The sequence below is a fragment of the Mus caroli genome, chromosome 7 (genome assembly GCF_900094665.2).
Source record: "Mus caroli chromosome 7, CAROLI_EIJ_v1.1, whole genome shotgun sequence".
NCBI classification, from domain to species: Eukaryota; Metazoa; Chordata; class Mammalia; order Rodentia; family Muridae; genus Mus; species Mus caroli.
The window spans coordinates 145,499,753-145,525,087 of record NC_034576.1 but is presented as its reverse complement, the minus strand read 5'-3'; the positions used below and the strand labels follow the sequence as shown (position 1 = coordinate 145,525,087).

Below are 25,335 nucleotides of genomic sequence, written 5' to 3'. Positions count from 1 at the left end.
AATGTCCATGTCTTAACACTTGGAACTTGTGTCATGTGTCAACGAAGAATAAATTTTGTTGATCAGCTGATTTGGGGGAAGCAAAATCAGCATGGATGGACTATGGGCTGCCTTATGTAACCATAAAGGCCTTCCTTATACAGAAATTGGTGGAGCAAAGATGTGGCCACAGAGGGGGTAGGAGATAAGGAAGGCAAGTTGGAGACGTGTTCACTGACATCTCTATCCTTACAGAGCCCATAATCTAAGGATGTGGGATGTCTGCAGTAGGAATCAGCCCTCCCCACACTTGATCTCCAGGACTGGAGGATGGTAAGTCTGTAGAGTTTAAAGCTACCACCTTGTTGGGTCTTTGGGTCTTCTGTCACCGACACAGGTCTTGTGTCTACTGGCACAGGAAATGTGAAGGTAGCATTGAATGATCTTCCATCAAAGTCAGGGCCCCCAGGGGTACTATGTCTGTTCACCAAATCTAGGGACTTCTAGGGAGGACTTCCAAGTCCACATGTCCCGCCCCCTTCCATTGCTGGGTCCCTTGCCATATCTACTACTCATTTGATATCTTTGAACACCTGTACCACTGTTTGTTTAGCACTGTTCCTTAAACAGACTCTTATTTCCTTATCTGACTATGTTTTAAAAGCCAGAAAATGTCACTTTGTGTCGAAGGTAGTTGTGAAACATACATAATTAAAAGTAACTTTGACTGAATCTGTTCAGGTTTCCTTGAATCGGGCTGAGAGATGAAGGTATACTCTTCACATCTTCCAACCCTACTCTTGGCACTGTCCCCAGAGGAGCACCCTGAGGAAGTCTGTCTCACAAAGGAAAGAGAGAACAGCTGGTGCCTTTTCATGGTTTCAGAGCAAAGCAGGAGTCAAAGTCGGCACCTATGGGCTTTATTCCTACCGAGCTGTGGGTACAGGGCGGTAGCTATGGAACCATAGGCTAGTAGGTTCTTGTGGCTTCACACTGAATTTGTTTTGTCTACTACCCTTGTTCCATGTCTTTGGTTGCTGGGATACAAGAAGGGGATTCCACACAAGAAGACTATGGTCACTGCCCTCAGCTTCTACCTCAAAATCTCATTCCTAAAAGGGCTTCAGAGAGCTTGTTCCTCCTTTGTCCCCGTCCTCTGGATTAGACTTGGTCAACCCAATACTGACTGAACGAGGACAGCACACTGACAGGACCAGGTGTGCTTGGAGTGGCAGGGTGGCCCAGAGGCTCTGGTAGATGTCATCTGGTATCCATGAGGGAGCCTAATGTCTGGACCAGTGTCAGCTCCTCTCAAGATCTGTGGGACTCACTGTCTTAAAGTCAAGGGGTGGGGCTGATGGTGGGCCCAGCTGAATATGAACAAGTTCCTAAGCCACCAGCTCCCCAAGTCTGAGAGGAGGGCTTAAACCCCTTTAGAAGGGAAATGACCATGTGTGACCAGAGCAAAGTTGCCTTGTCATTGGCCTTCCTTTGTATAATAGAAACACTGGCCACCTTATATGTGTCCCATCATGCTCTATCTATGGCCAGGATTAGCTTATCAAATGGTATCATCAGTCAACAGTGATCTTGAACCCACTGCTGTCCTTACATCACTTCAACTGGTCCATCTGTGCCTCATTTGGAGGCTGGAAATCTATTACCTGCAGGCACTAAGGGAGCCAAGCTACCATGGGATGGGTTCCTGCATTGACTATGGATGCCTGATACAGTAGGAATATGGGGTGGTAGCCTGGAGGTACAGGGTGAGGCAGACCCTCAAGGCCACTTCAAAAGATCCAGCTGATGTCATCTATATCCCTTGCCCCCATAGAGATGGACCCTGCAGGAAAGCCAGTACTTGTTCAAAGTAGCATGGGAATGGAGTTTGGGAGTCAGGCTGTCATCTATGAATTCCCAGCCTCCACTCATACCAGGGGTCCCTGGGGGCCCATCTGGTGAGTGACAGGCTGTGCTGTGCCGCCCACCTGGCCTCTGGCACCCACACTGCACCTGTAACAACAGGGCGTCGGAGCTGGCATCCGATTACGGCCCCCTCGTGGCCTGCTCTGAATTCCTGCGGAGAGCCGGCACATCGAGGTCCCGGGCCGGGCAGGAGGACAATCCCCACAGTGTCTGTGCAGCTGGCACTGTAGCATGTGGCCTGCTGAGAGGGCAGCCCGGCCCAGCCCAGGGCTTGGGTCCAACTGGCATCTCCCAGCCCCCAACAACAAGGCTCCACAAGCCCCTTGCCTGGCTACGTGACACTCCTAGACCCTGGAGGGACCACCAAGCCTGGCTTTGCCTCCTTGTATCCTCCCCACCCACCCCCCAAGCACATTCTGCTACTGGCAGGTGGGGTTGAGGCATACCAAGGTGGCTGCAGTGATTTATCTGCCCATCTCAGAGGTGCCCATCAGCCTGTGGTACACTTACCAACCTGCCAGAGGCTGGTGGCCTTTCCATCTTCCTGCATAGTTAAGGCAAAGTTCACCTCCTCAGACAGCCCTCCCAGACTATGTTGGCTTCCTGACAACACAGCCATCCACCTCACTATCAAGGACCATATTGGAAAGGTCCCCAAAGACCCAGCCTCCAGTTGGCAGGGGCCCACTTCAACCTCCCCTTCCCTTCCCTCCCCCTCCCTGCCAGAGGAATTATTTCTTTTTCCTTTTGTTTATATTTTTAATTTCTTGCCTTGGCCACAGCTTGGGCTTTTGGAGAGCTTGGTCAAGTCAGGGTAGGGTGTGGATTCCCCCTGGAGCCCCTGAGCCCCAGTCGAGGGCAGGAGATGGATATAGTATTGGTTCCATGCCAGAGATGCCCTTCCTCTGGGTGGCATGGGTGCCAAGCCCTTTGTGTCTCCTGCTTATGCCTCCTGCACATTCTGAATGTATAGACCACGTCAAGACAGTGACAGCCCCTCCCATGGCCATTTGAACCGTGGCTCCATACTCACTGACACCCAGGAGTCCCGTGTGCCGTGGTGTTACCAGGGACTTTGCCACGACCTCAGATCCCTGCTGGGCTTGGACCCACCAGCCGGTGTTTTACGGCCTGTTAGGGCCGAGGCCGCATGAAGCCTTCCCGGCAGTTTACACAAAGGTTCTTCGCCGTGAGCGGCGTCAAGTAGATTCACGTTGGGATCATAAAGATAATTAGGAGACTTTTATTTTCAAGTAGCACTTCTGAAATCTATAAAATTAAGCTAATATACTGATTTTTTAAAACACAGGAATTTTATTGCTCTGTGAGTCAGAGTTTGCCAGCCCATGAGGTCGGGAGTTAACTCCTTCCCGTTCTCAGGCAGCCAGTGGTATGGCTGAGTGGCTGGGCTTCCTCATTCTGCTGAGGGCACATGCTCCAGGAAAGCAGGTTCCCAGGATAGGGTAGTGACTAGACAGGAACTGACCCTCCATCCCCCAAATATTGCTACTTCCCCCCACTCCAACTCCCCTCCCTTTTTTTGTCTTTCCTGACAAGTTGAGCCCTAGCTTTTGCCCCTCCTGAAATCTACTCCCTCTTAGTGTTCTTCTTGGTCCTCCTTCTCTTAGGTGGGTCCTACTTAGTACCCAGAACTCATCTGTAGCCACCCTTTCCTCTGAGATCCTCTCTAGACCTTGCTAACAGGATGAGCCACCACAGCTCTGTGTCCTGGAAAATCAGGCCAGCATATTCAGCATAGCCTTCGGAAGGGGTAGGCAGAGAGCCTGAAGCATTGCCATGAACGGGCACCTCAAGGGCAGCCTGAAGATGACCTGGAACTTTCTGGGCTCCCCACTTGTGGCTGAGTCCCTGGGTGTCTCATCTTGACCAAGTTCTCACTCAATGGCCTTGCCTGACATGACCAAGGCACACAACCATGTCATAGTCCTAGATTGGAGACAGCTGTGGAGGTCACTTCCTACAGCTGCTTACTTCACAGGCTCCAGGCATCTCCTCCCTTCAGGGACTAGGTCCTTTCTTTAGGACCACAGAGTGAGTGCCTTATCTTCACCGAGAGACACGGAGGTGACCATGTTAGGGACAGCAATTTAGCAGACCATATCTTGTGGGTTTTTGTTTGGTTTGTTTTGTTTTTGAGACAGGGTCTCACTATGTACCCTTGGCTAGCCTGGAACTCCCTATGTAGACCAGGTTGGCATCAAACTCATAGAGATCTGCCTGCCTCTACATTCCATATGCTGGGATTAAAGATCTCTGCCACTATGCCCTGATAAAACTGAGTCATGCATTGGCTGGAAATGGAACCAAGGCCTTCTGTATGGCAGGCAAGAATCTTACCATTGAACCACCAATTCCTTGCTCTGCTTCCTGCACTCTTACATTCAGTCCTGTTGTGCCCTTCTGGGTGCATTGTCAGATTTAACACATTTTCTTGAGAAGTACAATTCAAGCCAGATGTGTACAGACAGCCACAGCTTACATGATGACAAGTGGAGGCTTCCATGGCACATGTGACATGTGTTAGCATGCCATTCAAGGTACTCACTTCCACTGGGCCCAGGGCAGGCATGTCACGGGCTTGGCCACATGGCTGTTTTTAGCCACACAGAGATGTCAACCTAGACATCTGCATTGGCCATCATTCTTGGTGTCTTAGTCTGGGGCTTAGGTTACCACTGCCAGGCCCAAGTAGAGGTCATAATTCTTATTTCACAGCAGAGGAACGTGAGACAGGAAACTTATTCCAAGATGCAAAGAAACAGTACACCTTCATGCTTACTCCTAATCACATGGTCACTTCTGGAATCATTACCCAGTGGATACCAGACTAGAGGATCCAGGACACTGTTCCTAGATATTTTTCTCAACTCTGAAGGTCCTAGAGAGGTACCCCACTCTCCAGCCACCCAGTATCCCACAAAAGTAGCACAACTCAGGCTGACCCTGCTCACTGCAAAGTCTGCCGATGCTGTCTCCATTAAGGGCACAGTCACTGAAGACCCAGCCTCCATTTACCCAGCCTCATACCCATATGTAGCAGTTATTGGACTTGGACTGGTGGCTTCCCTGCCTCTCAGCCATCTAGACTCACTTTGAGGCCTGGTACGACTATCTGTTCATTCTCTGCAGTATTCACTCTCTCTTTCTCTCTCCAAATGCTTACCAGCCCCTCCCTTCTATTCCTGAAGCCCTTGAAGCAGAGCAGAACCCTTCCTCAGACCTTACTCTTCCAGTTCCTGGAGATAGAGCTATTGTAGACAATTTACTGGCACCTATAACCACCAGGAATGCCAGGCCTGCTAGAAGGTCTGGGCAGCCTTGATTTATGGCACAGGACTCCTCTTTGGAGAACCTCAGAAATAGCTGCTCCAGGGACCTGAAGACAAAACAGGACTCAACCAGAGGAAAGAGGTGTGTGTGTGTGTGTGTGTGTGTGCACGCGTGCGCGCGCATACATGTGCGCACTTGTGCATGGGCACACAAAGGCCCTGAGGTAGGAAATGAGAGCAAACAATAGGCCCGGAAGTCCCCCTCCTGTCCAGCAGAAACTTTGCACTTTTGTTTTCTGCTGGCTGGGGGTTCAGCTTCAGGTGGGAGAGTGAGATAAAGGAATGTTCACCTACTGCCCTACAGGGGTGCCTGGGTCTGGCTTGGCCCCTCCTATAATGCCTCTCCTGGCAAGATGGCCTTCTCTCCTCTTAGAAACTGCTGGTTGGAAGTTTGGGGTACCCCCATTATCCTTTGGAGTCTACCCTAGCTTCCATACTTTTATAACCAGGGTTTGATCCTCACGGGAAATTTCATGCTCAGTTGGGTCTTCCATGTTGTGCTGTGGGGAGGAGGCTGGCATGATAGAGAGAAATGAGGGTTGGGAGTCACATAGGAGGGAAAAGTGTAGGATTCCTTGGTCTGAGGTCAGTTGAGGGACCTGAGGTTGGTGAGCCCTGCCTGTGGGAACTCTTTCACTTTGGACATGGGAGGAAAGGCTGAGACTGAGAGCAAGCCTGAGAAAAAGCAGCTGTAGCTGCCCCTTTTGAGTTCCTGGATGCTGATGCTGGGGCTGGGGCTGGGGCTGGGGCTGGGGCTGGGGCTGGGGCTGGGGCTGGGGAGATGTGTGAGGCTGGATCATGCCTCCCATTTTATGGAAGAGGAAACTGAGGCTTCCAGAGGTGAAGTTCTTGCCCCATGTGAAGAGATCTCAGGTGTCTTTGTGTTTGTGCTCCACCAGGGAAACTGGCTGGCCTGCTGCCTGTGGGTGGTCACAAGCTCCTAGCAGGATCCCTAAGCTCTGGAGCCTGCTGTGATGGGAGCCACCCCTGCCTTAGCACAGTGGGGCCAGGGCCCAAAGGGAAGAGGGTCTGGCCAAGGGACCGCCAGGGCAGGGGTCCCCTTCCTAGGCCCCAGTGGGTGGGACAGAGGCCCCCAGGCTCCGGCTGCAAGGCGAGGCCTTCAGTGGCGGCCACAATAAATATGTTTGTTCAAGGGAAGCCAGGCTGGGAGCTGTGTGCGCCGGCCTGCTGAGGAAGAAAAGGCTGCTTGTGCCTTGCACACTGGGGTGATTGTTCCTGCTCACGCAACTGCTGCCCCATGGCCGGAAAGGTCAGACGGCCCTCAGGCCCCGTCGGAAGCACCCGGTGCCTCGGGCCCCTTTGCTTGCACCCTGCCATGATGCCCTGTAACGCCCGCGTGCAGCCTGCCTTCTGGCCTTGGCATGGGCAGAGAAGCAATGAGTCGAGGGGAGAAAGGAGGCTGGGAGTCCACCTGTTGAGCTCAAGGGACAAAGGTGTGAGAAGAACAGGCCCTATAGGGCTCAGTGCTCAGGGGCAGCCAGGAGCCAGTTGAGGGGCTGAACTAATTTGCTCAGTTGACTATAGGCCTAGACATTAGGAATGACATAGTAATCATTACAGATGACATAGGGAGAGGCCCAGAAGCACACAAAGGTCAGCAGGCCACTCTTAGGGGCCAGAACACCATCACTCCACTCTGCTAGATGAGATGGCTGAAGTAGGTCCCCGCATCTGCTTGATGCTATAGAGAATCACTCCTGATCTTTGGGCTAAGAGTACAGCTTAATTGGTAGAAAGCCTATCATGCTTGAAGCCCTGAGTTCCATTCTCAGTATTGCATAAACTGGGTGTGTTATTACACTTGGGAGATGGAAGAGGCAGGAAAATAAGGGGTTCAAGGCCATTCTTAACTATACACTAGTTCAAGCCTGGGCTAAATGCTACCCTGGTTCATTCATGTGTGTGTGTGTGTGTGTGTGTGTGTGTGTGTGTGTGTATACATGATCTCAGAATGATCATCCAGCTCCTGAGATGGGAAAGAGAAACAGGACCTTAAGATTTGCTGGGTTTGGTAACAGACCCTGAGTGATGCTCTTTCTCCAGGAAGCTATTTAGGGACACCCCCAGAACCATGCCAGCATTTTCACTAAGATCATAGGAATAAGATGGCTATAAAATTCTGAGGGATGCTGTCCCTTCCCAAGGCCCAAGGCCCAGTTGAACAGTCCTGGGGGGAGGTGTTGATAATACAAGTGACTTTTGCAGTCAGTTTTGGCCCAAGGAACTCCCTAAACTTGCAGCCAGAATGGCTAGAGCTTTTGGTGATCACGATTTATAGGAGGGAGTTCAGCAGCTGCTAGGGCCAAAGCATGGGAGGGCTGGCTAGGTAAAGGGAGGTGGATCTGAGAATGAATGTGGCACACAGGGATTTCACTGGTATTCCACTTCCTTCCACTAGACCTATGCAGCCTGCTTCTTACATGTACCTGTTGTCACAGGGCCCCTGGAGTGCTGGACCTGTTCAGAGGACTCTTCTGTTGCTGAGAGGGAAACCACCCTCAGGAAGGTTAATGGAGGCACACCATCACAGCCAGAAGATAGCCACCCTTGCATGGTCACTGTGTTTTGCATCCAAGAGGGTGTGATGGTGGTTGACCTGTGACAGTAGCTTCTATTCTCAAGACTCTACTATGGACATACTACCAGAACATGCCACCTTCAGTTACCCGGGGACCTAGCATTCTGTCACTGGGATAAGGGCATGCTATATTGTCCTCTGGATAAGAATCATAGGGGGCTTGGAGGGTGAAATCCTTAGAATCCACTTGTACCTCTTGTCCTAGGGAAGAGGCAAGGGGTGGGCTCAGATGAAGGCAAGTTCAACATCCCTCAAATGGGGGAAGCCTGACCTATACCTACAGGGAGCTGGTGAGGGACTATTGGGGAGGCTACTTTCCTCTGCCAGGCCACGGGCCAGGCAGTGTCCTGTGACCTCCATCTCAGGCTCTGTGGTTAGCTTTCAGGCCCCAGATTCATGGTTGCTCATCGCCCAAGAAGACGGGTCTCCTTATTTCTTTCAGGGAAACCAAGTTACCAGTGAGCCATGGCTGCTAGGAGACAGAGTCAGGGCTTGATTGCACGTAGCCTTAGGCCTGGCCTTGTTGGTAGATACGGCCACCAAAACCAACACTTCCACAGTCTGGCTGGAATCTTAGTCGTCTGTCCAACTCGGCCCCTTGAAACCATGATCACTACCAGCTAGTGTCTTTCATGGCAATCCCTATCAGGCACCCACCCAACCATTCCCTATCTGGCTGCCAAAAACCCTACTTTTCTCTTGGGCCTTGACATAACTGGCCCCACAGACAAGCTTATGTTACTATCCTGACTCTAACTTCAGTGAACCTCTGTGAGCCTTATAAGCAAGGAGGAAGGCAATGGGGACTGCTGGGTAGAAGGGTCTGGGGAGTGGAGAGAGAGCTTGGAGGAGGAGCAGGCAGCAGGAGTCAGAAAGCTGAGGAGAGGATTGAATCTGCCACCCCCTTGCAGAGACCCAACCACACATTGACTTGATTGATCCTATCTTGAATTCCTAACTCCCAGAGCCCTTTGCTGTGTACTTTTAAAAGCTGTTGTGTTGGTGGGAGTATGTTGCCATTGAAAACTAGAATCTTTTTTTTTTTTTAATAAAATAAATACCAGCTTCACTACTTCCTTCTGTATGACCTGGTTCTCTCTTGCTTGGGTTAGTATAGTAGCTTCTGTTCTGGCCTCCCAGCCTGGCCCTTGTCCTTCCTAAAACCTGGCTATATGAATAGGTGTTTGAGTCTCCTAGACGATGCCATCTGGACTCTGGTGGGTGGTATCTCCAGGAAACCAGCCAAATATTAAGGCACTAAAGACTCAATCCTAGTGTTAAGGGTAACTTCTCAGGGTGCTCCTGTAGGAAAGAGAGCTAGCATATGGGCATGTCCCACAGTTTCCCACAGGACAGCACACTTCTATCCTGCACAGGACACACTCTAGAGGGAGGCCAGGAAGAAACTGAAGAGGCTACAATCATACCCAGGGTGGAAGGAAGAGGTCAGAAGCCTCCCAAAGATGCTCTTGGAAGAAGGGATAGGATAGCAGACACCTTCATGAGGGCAGGGTAGCACCATTACATGTCCTAAGCAGAAGGAACACCCAAAGGTCCTGGGACACAAAGAAGATGGAAGAAGGCAAGGGATAGAGTTCCTAGGCAGAGTAAGAAGAGGACGAGGTGACAACGAGGCTGGGGATGACATGTGGGCCTTAGGCATGGTGAGCTTTGCATTTGTTACTGTACGCAAGGTCAGTGGGCTAGTGGAATTGATGCAATGTTCCTGGAGTCAGGCACCCCTCCTGCCTGCAACACCCATAGAAGATTACTCAAACATCCCTGCTCCTCACTGACCACACAAATCCCATGTCTCAGGGATTTTACACAAATGGTCTTGAACTCTGGATGCTACCTCTGTCCCTTCCTGGTCCTATGGCCTTCTGCTGCTACTCATGCTTGAAGAAGACTGACTTGATTTGGTTGCATGCCCAGGCTTCTTCCCTTTGGCTTCCCACGTGGGTCCAGCTAATGAGATACCTAGAAGGATGGTGAAGGAGGAAGGAGGCCATTGAGGCCCAAGATTCCCCACCATGAAGTCACTGGCCGCAACTTACATCTTGGGTCCTTATTCCTCTCAAGGTGACCAGGGCTCATGACTCTCAGTTTCCTGAGCTTCAGACTCTCTTTTCTTTTTTCTTTTCTTTCTTTTTTCTTTTCCAAGACAGGGTTTCTCTGTGTATCCCTGGCTGTCCTGTAACTCACTCTGTAGACCAGGTTGGCCTCAAACTCAGAAATCTGCCTGCCTCTGCCTCCCAAGTGCTGGGATTAAAGGCGTGCACCACCACTGCCCAGCATAGACTCTCTTTCTTGATCTGTAAGTCTGGGGCAGGATCTGATACTGCTTAGGGTTCTGGATACCCTGCCCAGGTCTACAAGGGCCTAGTGTGTTTTACTTAGGCCTCTATGCCCATTGTAAGGATGGCTGCCCACTGAGCAGGGAAGTAACAGTCACCATGGCAAGCTAAGCACAGGTCCTCAGTGGCTTTAAATCCCCCATTTCTCTCATATTCAAGTCAGCTTCTACTCGAGACAATACAGAAATAACATGATTTGGGAGGGAAAAAAATCAAACTTATATTCTTCCCTGCTGGGAAATGGCCTTACCGCTCTCTCTGGCCCTGCTCCATTAGCTTGTCACCACAGTCCCACCCAAAGACCCTCTGGATTCCAAGACACCTCCCTCTCATATCAGCAGAGGGGGTGGGATGAGAGCTGCCAGAGCCTGGAGTGGGTCACTTCCCTGTCCTTAGTGTCTTCTGCCTTGCCAGAGAAGCTCTCATCTCCCTAGCTGCTTCTGGGCTTCTTTGAAAATCTGTCACTAGCTCTAGGCTTGCCTCCAGGAAGGGTGTGCCCTTCACTCAAACACATCTGGGACATAGTTCAGTGGTAGGATGCTTGCCCAGTACATATAAGACCCCTAGTTCAATTCCTAGCAACACACGTACACATACATCACCCCAAAATAAACAACATAGCACTTCTTATCTGAGGTGCCAGCAGGTTACCTAATCTATCCAGGGATCTAGGGGTCTTTAAGTCAGGAGCCTGGGTGGACATTTCTCTATTCACTTCTGCCTAAGCTTGCCACGTCAGCACATATCCTGAGAGCCATCTCAGCTTCTCCAAGTCACCGCCCTAACCCACCCTTGGCCTTGTCCTTGCTGGGGCCAGCTGGAAGCAATCTCCCCAGAGTGGCAGGTGGTCCTCCTTAGCAGGCTCCTGAGAGGCCATCCCAAGCCCAGCACCCACGCAGAGGTGGCTCTGCACGCACGGCTGCCTTGGGCCCCTTCCCCGCTGGAATGAACCAAGCACTTTGGAATTTGCAGAGAAATCTGGGGTCTTTAGCTGCTGTTTTTCTTGGCGCGGCCTTATCACAAATTAGTGGGGAAGCCCGAAGGTTAGGGTTTCAGTGAGCTCAGCAGAATCTGAGAAGTGAGGAGCTGGCCTCCTGCCTTTCTAAGTCAGAAATAATACTTGACCTGCTGGGCCCCAGAGGCTCTCAGAGTCCAGGATAACTCCTGGGCAGGTTACCCTGGCTCTGAGTGTAGGGAAGCCTGGGGAGGCAGTGTTCATACAAGTTGGTGTTTTTCCCCCTCAAACCCAAATGGCCTCCCTGGTGCCTTCCTGGGGTCACCCTGAACTGTGTGAGTTTAGAGCCTTCAGACTGGGGTTCTTGGCACTGCTAGCAGCTCAGGCTTGGGAAATGGCACACCTGGGAAGGAGGTGTAAGCAATTCTGAATAAAAGGGCAGACTCTGAGACCTAGGGACCTCCAGCCACATTTAGGCTTTACTTCAAAGTTCAGAGAGAAGATGGGGGCCTGAGCAGACAAATGCTGGGGGACTCCACTGTGGTATAAGCCTCTTCTGATGTAGAAGGCAAGAATTGCTACGCCATAGTTAGGAAGCCAGAGCATCAAGGAACCATTGAGTATTCCTGATGAGGGCTACCTACTCTCTTAGATGTTTAAGGTCCATCTGTTTATGTGGGGACCAACTCAGAGCTTCTCTAAAGCTGTATCTATACATACCTCTAGGAGCCCTTATCTACATCCCAATGACTTATCCCCACCCTGCCCAAGTCAGAGCCAAGTCTAGTTCTGGCATGTGCTTGGGGGGCACCTCTTAGCACACCAAGAACTTGTTGGACTGCGGCCTAGTGCAGGGTCCCCATGGGCCAACATTATCCTTGGTACCTGGTACAACTTGCTGCATCACTCATCATTACCCTGTGACAGAGTCCACTACACTTCCACTGTACAGCTCAGAATATGGAGGTCTTGGAGAGTCTTGTTTCACATCACACAGGACCAAGGAGGATATGCCAGGGTGTGAAGCAAGCTCTATGCTGTTGTTAGGAAGACAGATAATGCTAGAGCAGAGTGCATGTTGTGCAAGCATGGGGACTTGAGTTCAGAGCTTCAGAATGCACATAACAAAAAGAGCTTGACATTGTGGCACATGCTTGCAATCCTGGAGCTGGGGTTGGGGGTAAGCTGGGTGGTGACAAGAATATTTCTGGGGTTTCTTAGCCCATTAAACACTTCTTATTGGCAAGATTTAGACTAGAGAGACCCTATCTCAAAAACCAAGGAAGATGCCTCTTGAGGAATGACCTGTGGTTGACCTGTGGCTTCCACACACATGTGCACATATATGTAAGGGTTACAACCCTCCCAAAACTCCAAGATGATAATCTCAATGACCTTCATAAACAGGTGTAGGCGAGTCTTTCCCTTAAATAGAAGACTTTGGTACACACCACTTCTCTGTGTACTCCCAGGCAAGTCCTAGGGCTATGTCAAAAAAACTAGCCAGTAGGTACAAAGCTTAACAGCATTTGACTGGCATTTGTATGAGATTGTATGTAGCCCTGAGTGTCTCTCCTTCAGCAGGGGGGCAGCTTTTGACATGTGCCTCCTTAGGGGATGTGGCTGCTGACCAGGGTGCAGATAAGCCCCAAGGCAGCCTGACCTCCCCCTTTCCCACCTCCCCTTTACCCTCTTACTGGCCCTTCCTCAAATGGTATTATCTTCACAGGGAAGGCCTGGCCTCAGAGCCAGCAATGGGACCCTGGCCACCAGCCCTGCTCCATTGTAAGGAAACCCAATCCAGGCAGGAGGACGGCTGTCGCTCCTCACGATTTAGGGCTGTCACCTGGCAGAGTAGAGGGCTCTCTACTCTGACAGAATAAGTGGTTCCATGCTGAAAGGTGACACCATAAAGCAATTCGGAGCCGGCAGGAGGACTGTATATCATGTGGGCCTGGATGTGTGTGTGTTTTTCTTTCTGGCTCTCCTTCCTGGTCTCCTTGCTGTGGCCCCCACCCCCTGGTGATCTTATCAGAGCATCCGGGGCCAGATGTGATTTTCTATCAAGAGGATGGGGCCCTAGGCAGACCCAAGGGGGTCATGTCCAGAGGGGGAAAGGAGACTTAGAGGAGGTGGGCTTTATGTCAGACACAAGAATCAGATACATACTTCCTACCAGCCAGAGAATGGAGGTCTTCATACCTGTAATTGGTGAGGAAGGTGTCAGCTACCCACCCACCCCCAACTTGCTTTGACCACTAGGTCACAAGTAAATGGCCTAAGAGGCTAGCCGTACCACATGTGGAATGACTGAACACCATTATTGGGCACAAGGATGTCCTTTGCCATCCATTCCAGCCCAGGCCTGTCAGCCTGTTCTACAAATCAATGAGAACTTGAACGACAGACAGAAGTCCCTTTGGACTACTCGGGCTGGGAACAGCATCACCTCTTTGAGCCCCAGTGTTTGCTTCAAATGCTATTATTTTCGGGTCCCCTGATCATTCCAGAGTCATGGACCAGCTATGGGAGTGTCACCATGGGGTCTCTGACTGACCAACTGACCTCACCTAGCAAGTCTTCTGTTATGAAGGTATTCTCATATTCTTTATAGACAAGGGTACCAAGGATCACTCAAGGAGGAAGGTCCTTGCTATAAGAGGTCTGTAGGCACCCCCTAAGCAGACCAATGTTCCTTGGGAGCCCTGTAGTCTTCATGTCCCTTTCTCGTCCCAATAGTCAACCGGAATGCTGTCGTCTCTGTTGCCATCAGGTAGTATGTGGAGGTCCAGAGATAGCCAGAAGAGGAGAAAAGGAAAGATGGAAGCGTGTCCACTCATTTCTCTTGTCTACCACCTCTCTTCTCTCATAGTGCCCCTTCCCTCAATGGGCTCTTCCAAAGCAGAAGCCTCCCTGTCTTTAGAACCTCCTATTCTCTTGCGTTCTCTCTCAATACACAAGCTGGACAGTGGACACTCTCTGGGTAAACCCTCCCCATAGCAACCATTTTCCCAGGATGCCTCTGGCTGTGAGAGCCTGTGAAGTCAAGGTAACCCATGTGTGGGGTCAGGGAAGTACTGCTGTGTATTTTCTGTGGCTGGGGAGACACTAGTCCTCAAATTGACACCTCCATTGGAAGCTTTTCAAAGAAAGGTGCTGTGGCTCCAGGTTCTAGGCATGCAGAGATTAACAACATGTAGGTTCTGGCCAACCTGGCCCATTCCTTTTGCAGAGATAGCCTTGTGACCTTTGGGGGCTGCCTTTGCTTTGGGAGTTTTCTCAAGGCCAATGGTCTCCTCTTGGTCTTCATCTGTCCCCACACAAGGCCAGTATGGGCTTAGCTTAAAGGAGGCTTGACCTCAACATGGTCCCATAAGGCAGTTGAGCTAGGGAGATTGTACCTGCATATGCAAATCGGTCTGACATGAGAACTGCCAGCACACACATGCCTTGAAGACATCACTGATTCTAAAGATAGTCCATGCAAGGGAAATGTGGCTTGTCCTGCATCTTTAAATTGTTTTCTTTTTTCCCCATCCATGTCAAAGACTCCTGACTATCTAATGTACTGGAGCTTTTCCTGGTAACTCTCTAGCAAGTTGGGAATCATACCCTCTATTTCCTGTAAAACCCAAGCACTAAGGGACACAGGCAGTTGGGGACTAGTTGTGGAGGTCTGAGGCTTGGCATATTGTGCATACCACAGAATTGTCCTACCTTCAACCAGGTGCACAAAGGGCCAGACCCTGGGGTCCCACCAGCAGTGTGGTCTAGTCATACACCTGATATGGTTAGGTTGTATCCATTTCTGTCTTTCCATAATGGAAAACTATGGAAAAATGAGATGACTCCAAGAGATCACAGCCATGTTGGAGATTGTTAACCCTAAACTTAAGATACTTTCAGCCTCAAAGCTCTTTGCCAAGACACCTGGCTCTTATAGATGCTAATGGGCTGCCTGAAGGCTCACCCATCAGCAAACATATTTGGCTCTGGAATGACCAAAAGGATTATTTTGCTATTGTTGTTTATTTATTTTTTGTTTTTTGTTTTGAATAGAAGATTCTGACTTCCTGGCTTAAACTTGTGATAACCAAACTCAGTATCTGTGAGTGTAACATGAGAATGGCTTCCACTTTAAAGATTCAGAGACTCTGTGTGTGTGTGTGTGTGTGTATAAGGCTCAGGAACCTGTATTTCTCAGATTCTCTGGGAATTCAGGTGTATGTATGGGAATTGAACCTAGGCTCCCATGGAATGCCTACCTGGCCCACTGTTCAGCTACTCATGGGAAAATAGGGACCTGGACACTGGGTGGGTGCTCTGTGTAACTTGGCTCAGGGTTCACTCAATACCCAGGTGGACACAAATCCCATAGGTTTCCTCAACATAGTGTTTCCCATAGTTTTCTCAACTGTTCTTTTATTACAGATGTGCATGTCCCTGGGGCTGGTTGCCAGGTGTGGAGGCAAATGGGTAGGCATCGTGCCTATGGAAAGCCATGCAGTAGGTTCCCAGGTGGCCCAGGCTGAACAGTCCTCTTTGAAGCCACAAGGAGACCATTATTCTCATTCCTCATTACCATTATGGCCCCCAGGGCCAATTTCTGAAATCTAAAGATTTGAGCCCCTTCCTCTGCTCACTTGTATCCTGAGAGCTGAACCCTGGAGGGATGGCATAGAAGAATCAGAAGAACAGTGAATTTGATACTGGATCCTGAGGGACCCAGGTCCAGTCATGGGTGGAAAGTCAAGAAAAATATCACAGAAACAAACAGGATGAAGGGGCGTGGTCAGGGCCAGGGCTATATAAGGCTCTCTGAGTATGGGGCCCATCAGGTCTCAGGCAGCACCAGAGAGGTCAGAGCATGCAAGGGTAATACGGAGGGGGTTACAGGGGGGTGAGGGGGAGGAGGGTACAGAGGATGTTGGAGGAAGGAAGGCAAGATGAAGACATGTTTGGCTGGAGCAGAGCTCCCAGCTCCTCCCCGAGGACAGGGAGAGTCCTCAAAGGGTTTAAGCCACAATGGGGCATGTCAGCCCTGTCATCTGGGAGTTCATCTGAGAAGGGAGACCAGGATGGGGCATGTTCCATGTCAGCCTAGTGCTCAACTCCTGGAGGGAGCAGTCCCACAGACCTTGAACCGTGGGACCTTGAGGCAATGCCCTGTCATCAGAATAAAACTAGACTTACTTTCTCAGCAGATGAGCCCTTCCCAGCCTCAGAATCAAGACAACACAGCCAAGTTGAGTTCTTTTCCCATGATCCTTAAAGAACTGGGATGTCAGGGCTGGTGAGAGTACTCAGATGGGAAAGGCACTTAACCAACCAACCTGATGACCCCAGCCTGATTTTCAGAGCCCACATGGTAGAAAGAAAGAATCAACTACAAGTTGTCCTTTGACCTCCACACACATGCTGTGGTGTACACACACACACACACACACACACACACACACACTTGCACAGAGGGTGCTGAGCTCTGTCTTTAAGGGAGCAGACCCTGGGGACTTGGGACAAAGTGAGCATTTAAGGGTGTTTTCCCCTGAGATCCAGATAGGTTCACAGGTCTCAGCCCCTGGAGGGTGGCTTTTTTACTTTCTGCCTCCATTTCCTGGCTCTCCTTTGTTCCCACAGCTTTCATTGTACTCCTGGCTGCCCATGCCTCTTCTTTTCTACTCTTACAAGATTGTGTGTTTAAACAAAGTTAGAGAGCCAACAATGCAGGCTTAAAAATGTTCCTGAAAGCAGGGCCAGGGTAGGAAATAATAGTCCTGGGGGAAGCAATGACTTCCTGGGTCTGTCCTCTCTTACCTGTCCTAATGTCAGCCCTGGTGTGAAAAGAGTCGCTTAGTCGTCTTGATAGAAAAAGGCTTGAAGGCAGGGATGGAGAATTCTGTCTGGCTACCTGCAAGTCACTGTGTTTTCTTTGCTTTGTGGCTTCCCATAGCTGGATAAAGATTTGAAGAGAGACTGTGTGTACAGCAAATGCAGGGTGGGCTGCAATTAAACAAATGGGGAGATGTCTGTTCATGTACTCACTATGGGGCCATCTTATTCCCCATCCCCTAATCAACACTAGTCACTGCTGGTCATAATCTACCATGCCTTGTAGAGACCCATGTAACCTTTCTGCTGGGAGTGAAAAGGGAACACAAGATTCTTTATAACAGTAACCAGGGTCCTTAAAGCCCCACCCTTGCCACACTGAACAAGCAGAGAGAGAAGGAAGGGCAGCTGGGGAGGCTTCATATTTGGTGTAAATCTTCAGTTTGTCACTTGGTAGTTGGCCAGCTAATCAGGGGCCCGCCAAATAGTTCCACACCTGACATCAGGATTCCTGGACTTGCTCAGTGGGGATTTGTTGAGCTTGGACTGTGTGTCTGGCCCACAGCCAGGGGCCACGCCCTCGGTTGCCCAATATGCAGGACGCACGTAGTGCTTGCTCCAGACTGCTCGTGGCTCCCTCAAAACATGGAAATAGAGTGGTTGTTCTACACTAGAAATACCAGGACCCATGGCCCGGTGTGAGTCACCCAGTTCCACACCACTCAGCAGAGGCAACTGGCTTCCAGAGGTCCCCTTCCACAGGGGGCCTTCCAGTGTTCCCCTACCCCAACCAGGAGTCTGGAATCCTGGAGCTGCAGGGCTGGGCGACTAGGGAGCCTTTGAGATAAGGCACACTGGGAGACAGGCTGTAGAATTTCACCAGCCTGCAGTACTGAAGTTGTTTGTCTGCCTAGCCATTACTCAAGAGCCCTGGATACCTGAAGCTGAGCCCTGGGGCACAAACTGGACCGGTGATGGGGGAGGGACACATTCTGTCCTGAAGAGCCAGGAGACCTCAGTGTCTGACCAGAGGTCAGCTTCTCTGCTGTGGCTCTGCAAACTAGCCACAGATTCCACCTGAAGCTGCCTCCCAGGTTTTTTAGATGGACCCGGGATGAAGAGACTGAGGCTCTTTAGAATTTCTTATTTTAAGTGCTTGTGAAATAGAGTCTTGATTTGTAGGCCTTGTTAGCCTGAAACTCAGTATGCAGATCAGGAGAGCCACAACCTTATAGTAATCTTTCTGCCATGTGTCCCCAATCTACCTCCACCATGTTTTGCTTAGCCCTTGAGCTTTGTGCCTCCTTCCTAATTTCTTTTCCTAGTGTCAGAGCCACTGAGCCTGGCACAGAGTGGATCACATTACTTAGGAGATAGTCATGGTCAAAAGTAAAAACTAAACTTATACAACATAAATAGCTAAATACAAATGACTACTAATGTAGTCCTGGGTCCTAAGATAAATGAGGTGGCCTGGGACTAGACTCTAGTCTCTGTGGCCTGGTCAGTGCTCTGAAGACAGGGATGCCCCTGTAACTGTGGGAACCATTAATGTAGGAGAGGTCAGAGGCAGGGTGCTCTGTGGTGTGGCTGAAATATGCTTTTGTGGGGCACGGGGATGAATCCTGAAGCTATAGCCTTGAGGTTGTCAAGGAAACCTTGTTTTATCTCAGGTATCTGAGCTGTATCACATGGGTGGAGAGTGACCGCCCCTTAGTCCTCATCCTTCACTGAGCAGGTCAGCTAGAGAGGCCTGGCTGAGGCATGGGGGAAGATAGGGTTTTTTTTTTTTTTTTGGTTTTTGGTTTTGGTTTTTCAAGACAGGGTTTCTCTGTATGGCCCTGGGTGTCCTGGAACTCACTTTGTAGACCAGGCTGGCCTCGAACTCAGAAATCCGCCTGCCTCTGCCTCCCGAGTGCTGGGATTAAAGGCATGCGCCACTACGCCCAGCTTGGGGGGGGGTAGTTTTATGGTTTGTATTGGCATGGTTCTTGCCCAGGCTGTCCCTGCCCACTCAGGCATTGGAGCTATGGCTCATGTGGCTGCTCCCCAATCCAGGAAGCTTGGAGGCATTCAAGCTAAGGCTCGGTCTCTGGGGGAGATAGGCTGCTCTGGCTAGTTGATCTTGAAGGAAAGGGCCAGGTGGAAGATGACCCACAGGACAGGAAATGAGATGTAGGTATCTCAAGAGTCTTCCTTGTGGGCTGAGCTGGTGACCCTAACCCTCTAGAGAGATTCTCTTTAGTTTGACCATGGTGTGTCATAGGTCCAGATGACCCATACACATGGCTGCAAAATGCTGGCATTGCAGGAATTCCCTCTGAGCCTGCCCTACTACCCAACTAGCTGCTACAGGTATTAGTCTTCAAAGCCTATGCCCATTATCCTGCTCATCCTCAGCCTGCCTCTTTTTTCTCCTTCCTGCCTCTTTCTGCCCCTCTGCCTGATCCTCTCCTGCCTAGCATCCATGCCAGGGCCCACAGATCTCTCCAGCTTGGACTCCCCTGAGCTTAGTGGACAGGAAGGACCCTGAGAGAGGCTTCAGAGCATACTCTGGCTTGCTATTTCCTGGTTATGTGTCTGTCGGTCTGGGGGATCCTGGGCTGGGTCATAAAGTGTCCATATAGAGAACTTGTAGGAAGAGGGAGGAGAGGTGTGTGTGTGTGTGTGTGTGTGTGTGTGATATGCTGGGACCAAATCTGCTCAAGGGTATTCTTGCTCAGTGTCTCTCAACAGTGTTACTGCTAGTTCCCAACCCTGATACTTTTTACTGGTGCCAACACCAGAGAATGCAAGACTGCTGGCACTCATGAGCTGTGTGCATGATACCTGCTATCTCCTTCAGGGCCCCACGCCTGAGCTTTTCACCTTAGTGGGGTGATGCTGATAAAATGGAAGGAAGCACATGCTGTAGAGGACCCAAAAATGAGTCTTAAGGTCTTGCAAGAAAAGTTACCCTGTCCAAACCATGTCCTTGCATAAGAAAGGAATTGGTCATCTGCAAGACAGTGACCCACTTGGCAGCTCCTATTGCCTCCCCCCCCCCCCCCCCCCGCCTGCTACTTGCTCTTGGCCTCAAAGCCATGTGCTACCAGTTTCTCTGAAGCTGGTGATAGCTGACTACTCACTCTGTGCTTTTGTGGGCACTGTTCCCTCTGCCAGGGATTTGTCCTTTTTTGTGAAGCGAGGGTGCCAAAAACGGACATGAAGACCACCCCAGGTGGAGGCCTGGAATACTCCTACGGAACTCAGATCCTGATAAGTGGACAAAAAAGGTGTCTCCAGTTCCTTTATTCCACGTATGCAGGCCTCTACCCTGCTCAGACAGACCATGGCAAGAGAGTGCAGAAAAGAGCCTTGGCCTTGTACGCAGAGGCTGCTTGAGGGGTAGGGCCACAAACTTGGGTGCCCTGAGGTATCTCACACTTTTCTGAGTGACAGGCAGTCTGGAGGTTCCTGAGTGAGCTGGTAGGGAGTGGGCAGCAGGCAAGCACAGAACAAAGGCTTGGTGCTGAGCCCCTGATCTGGCCATCATGTATCTCAGGGCTGGGCTGCAAGCGAGTGTTTGCTCATCTGGAAGCAATATTGTAGTAACGTTAGACGGCTCGAATACGGCATATTCTCTGAATCCGTGAACTCTACAGTGAGGAATATGGATTTAATGGATAATCTCACCAGCAGCCAAAAGAACCCAGATTCCTCCCCGGCCTTCACCCGGGCCTTGGCTTCTCTTGGAGCCCCAACTCAGCCAGGGGCCCACAGAGCCTGCAGCACAGCTTCCAGGAGAGGCATGTGATCTTTGAGATCGGGGCTCTCTTTTTTTTTTCTTTTTCTTTTTCTTCTTTCTTTTTTTTCCCTCCTTTCTCTGGGTGGGAGTGGAGGAATTGGGGACCTGTTCTGGGCAACAGAGTGACTGATCTCCAGACCAGCCTGTAGCCAAAGAAGTTGAACTGGAGAAAGTAGGAAACCAGGGTGATTTATCACTATCTCCAATGGCCAAGGCTTGCTTTGGAGTCGGGTAAGGGTAGGCAGAAATAATTCCTGCAGCTCTTCCCAACTTAATATAGTTGGAATAATAAAATGAAACAATAAAACCACAGCGGAAAAGATGATGGAGAGGTTTTACAGTGAGCAGAAGAGGAAGAGCCCAGAAGGCGGACAGAGCTCAGCGAACAATGTGACTCGGGAACTCATCCAGAAGGCAGCCAGGGGGAGGGGAGGAGTGGAATGCAGGTCTGGCTGGCCCTGGCCACCAAGTGCAGTGGGGGCTGCAAGCCACTCAGCCTATGGAGACTGCAACTCAGGTAGATTCCTGGCTACTCTCTGGGGTCTCATTTCAAATGCTCATTAATTCTTAATTTAAATATTGTCAATACATAATGCTTTCACAAAGGTGCTAATTTTACTGAGAGCCATCAGCTCCTGATCTCCTGGGTGCTTCACGCTGCCACTGCAGCTGCATAGGTGGGCCTCTCATTCTTGCCAAGATTCCAATCCACTCTCCTGACTATGCAGATGAACTTCAGGGATCCATCTGCTCTCTGATGAAGAGGGAGGGGTGAAAGATAAGGGTAAGAAAGAAGAAAGATGGGTCCTTCCATCTTTCCAATTCTTCAGATGTCCAGTTCAGAGACCACGCAGGAAATAAAGCAGCTAACATGAACACTCCACTCTAGGAGGCCCTGAGAGTCATGTGCCCTGGCGTCTCAGCCTTTGGGTGTAGCTGTTCCAAGGACCAGGCTAGGGTATCCAGGCTAGGGTATCCAGAGGAGGTGGAGGCTCCCACTGCAGACTGAGTGGAGACAGGATGGGGGAGTGGGAAGTGGAGAGGCTGGGGGGTGGGAGGTGGGGTTAAGGGAGGTAGGGGCCTCTCAGTTGGCTTTATCTTTACATTCCAGGATCAGTAGAAGCCTCCAAGGGTTCCCAAACCACGTCATCTGATGAGCTGGAGATCAAAGCTGAGGCAGCAGAGTTTATGGGCCTCCAGTCCATCCTGGAGCACAGGGTGGCTAGGGACAGAGGCAGGGAGGGGGCTCCCGTCTGCACTCTCGAATATTGTTCATTGTTTTCTACAGTTCCGTTCTGAGTCTCCCACAGTCTTCCAGGGGCTACAGTGAACACAATATCCTGTAGTTGGGACTCTTGCTCTAGCCTCATCTAGTCTCAGAGGGGGGTATAATGCTCTCTGAGGCCACATAGCCCTGTGGGACAATGCCTTCCCTGGGGCAGAGGTCACGAGTGTCAGTTCATTCCATAGCAACAGTTCCACACCTTGACGAGAGCTAGAAACACAGAAAATATCCAATGAAGGAAGAAAGCGAATGTTCAGGGCTTAAATGAAATGCAAGCACAGGGCAGGGTCCACAACTCAGCAGCAGTGATTTTGTAAACTGCACAAGGCCCTGGGTTCAATTCCCAGTACCATTAAAAATAAAGGCAAGCACAAAGCTCTCTCCCAAACTCCCAAGGGACACCAAGGCTGCCACCTCTTTGGGTCTTGATCCCCTTTCTGTTTCTCTAGGGGCAGGAAACACAGGCAGTATGTCCTCTGTGTACAGATGGGGAAGGAGACCCAGTGAGACAGGGCCATATCAGATGGCCATGATTCAATTTGGTCCAAATGACATGACCCTGCTCTGCCCATGGGGATGTCTTCATGGAGCAGCCCTCAGCACCTGCCACAGCTCCAGGCAACTACGCACCATGAGCTACTTCCACCTCACTCTCAAAGGTACCCTCCTCAGAAGCAGGACCAGAACCCTGACTACACCAGAAATCTGTAGACTAGATTTGAGACCCTTGAGTTGAAAGGAAATTTGAAAATCAAATTCCTTTTGTAAGCTGCCAAAGTCCTGCTTCTCTAGCACTGAGGCCCCAAGATGCCTGGCTTGCTACTAAAGAACTGTTTATCTATCATGGAGATATGTGATACAATGATTATCTAGGAGTCAGTTAAATTCTAATTTAGATTTCTGGGTTCTGAGCTGGCCTGTAGCTTACTGAGGTGGACTCCACTATCTCTAGTGGACTCACCCCAGGTTTAGAGATCTTCAGTCTAGGGGTAACATATTTGGCAAAGGACACCAAGGAACAGGGAGAAGCACTTGGACAGGGGGGTGCTGGTGCGACTTGAAGAAGCTCATGGAGAAGGGAGGAGAGCGTGTCTTCTTGCCAGGTCTACAGGATGTGAAAAACCTTGTCAGGGCAGCAAACTTAACAGTGAGACATAGTGGGAGACTGTGTAGAAGTATGGCAGATGTGATAGGGTTAGAAACATGGCCTTTAGTAGCTAGCATGGGAGACTGACTTGGAGAACTGACAGAGCCAGGTTGTACAGAGGAAGGAAAGCTACTGGTCACCAGCCTGAAGCCTCACCAGACCAACAAAAGAATTACCAAAGAGATACTCTGAAGATAGCCAGGTATTCTTGGAAGAAAACTAAAAAGATAGCCACATTACCATTAAAGTGGTAACGCTCTCCAACATAACCTCAGGTTCAAATAAGACTCAGAGTCCCAACAGCCTCCTCTGTTAAATATTGACAAGTGCTGGGAATTCTACAGACCCAAGCAACAGGGGAGAACAAAACTGGACAATTCACACTTTCTGATTTCAAGCTCTGGACACAGCTACAAAAATAAAGTTAGATCAATAGCAATGAACCTTCACATTGGCCTTCATTTCCCCAAGAGCCCACAAGGCTGGCAAGATCAAGCAATGGGGAAAGAAGACACCCTTTCAACATATGGTGTTGGAACCACTGGGTAGTCACATAAAAAAAAAATAAAGTTGATCCCCTCACACCACATACAAAAATGAATCAACTTTTTTTAATGTTAAAACTTTAAACTCTTAGAGGAAAGTAGAGGAGTAAATCTTTCTGACCTTGGCTATATACATTGTCAGATAAAATAGCAAACACAAGCAACATGGTGATGGGGTGGAGATAAATTGGACTTCATCACAGCTAAAATTTTCATCAGTCATTGCTTGCCCCAAATACTTGCATGTAATTAAAATGGTATAAAAAGTGGGTTGGAAAATAAAAATTTGCCTTCAGACTAAAAATTGACTGGGGTCACACTAAAAAAACAAACAAACAAACAAACAAAAAACCAAACCAAAACAAAACAAAAACACTATAAAGAAACTAAAAAAGAGCCAATGAGAAAGCTCAGCTGGTAGGGGGGTGGGACTTGTGCCACCAAACCTGACAGTCTGAATATCTATCTACATACACAGCAGGAGAGAACTGAATGTCCCAAGTTGTCCTCTGACTTCCACAGGCACTGTAGCCTCACACACGCCCAAATAAACCCTCAATCAATGAATAAATAAATATAAATTTAAAACAATTTAAAAGGAAGCAGGGGTGGGGGGCCCCAGATATATGCTTGTAATTTTAGCACTCAGGAGTTGGAGGCAGGAGGGTCAGAAGTTCAAGTTAATCAAATTGGAGGCCAGCCTGAGACCCACTCAAAAACAAAAAAATAAAAAAACAAAACAAGAAAGTGAAGAGGCGACCCACAAAATGGGAGGAAATAAAGCTGATAAGGGACTTTTGTCTAGAATATAAAATCTAGTATGTAGGTTAGGAAGAACAATTACTTTATAACAACAACAACAAAGTGAACGATCAATCAGGATTGGCATTTCTCCAAAGATGGTACACAAATGTCTTTCTGTAAAAGATGCTCACTGTCATTAACCCTCTAGGAAGTGCCAGTCCAACTTCATACCCACTAGCAAAGTAAAAACAGAAAGCAAATGTTAGTGAGGGTACAGGAACCTCAGGTACTGTTGGTAGAGAATTTGAGAGATGAAACTGGTGGTTTCTCAAAAAGTTCAACAGAACTATCCTAGGACCCAGCAATTCTACCCCTCCGTGGATATGCAAATGAAAACATAGTTCACAAAATGCCCAGATGTTGATGGTAGTATTACTTAGAACAACTAAATGGTGGAAACAGACCAGACCTTCATGAAGGGATAAATGTGCTCTCGCCATACAATGAAATATTATGTGACCATAAAAAGGAATGAAGCATTGCCACTTACAGTAACACAAATGGACCTCACAAACATGATACTGGGTACAAGAAGCCAGACTCAAGAGAACACAGAACATATGATTATAGTTACAGAGAGTATCCAGAGCATGCCAAACTATAGAAATGTAAAGTTGAGCTGTATGTATCTTGGACTAGGGAGTAGGCTGGGGAATAGGAAATGATAGATAAGGGACAGAGAGAATGTTCTAGAATTAGACAAAGGGAGAGTTGCACAATCCTCAATAAATTTCAAGTGCTTCAAGTAAGGTGAATTGTATGGTATGTGATT

General features: G+C 49.5%; 1 protein-coding gene and 1 long non-coding RNA gene across 5 annotated transcripts in view; one reads left to right on the top strand and one right to left on the bottom strand.

Annotated features, from left to right (window-relative positions):
- Kcnq1 (potassium voltage-gated channel subfamily Q member 1) overlaps window positions 1-25,335 on the bottom strand; it is a 318,671-nt gene that overhangs the window by 96,415 nt on the left and 196,921 nt on the right. The gene's annotated exons all lie outside the window — the stretch shown is intronic.
- Window positions 1,035-8,941, top strand: LOC110297799. The gene is made up of 3 exons (XR_002378331.2): window positions 1,035-1,196; window positions 1,814-1,937; window positions 7,675-8,941. It is a non-coding gene; the product is annotated as an uncharacterized LOC110297799 (long non-coding RNA).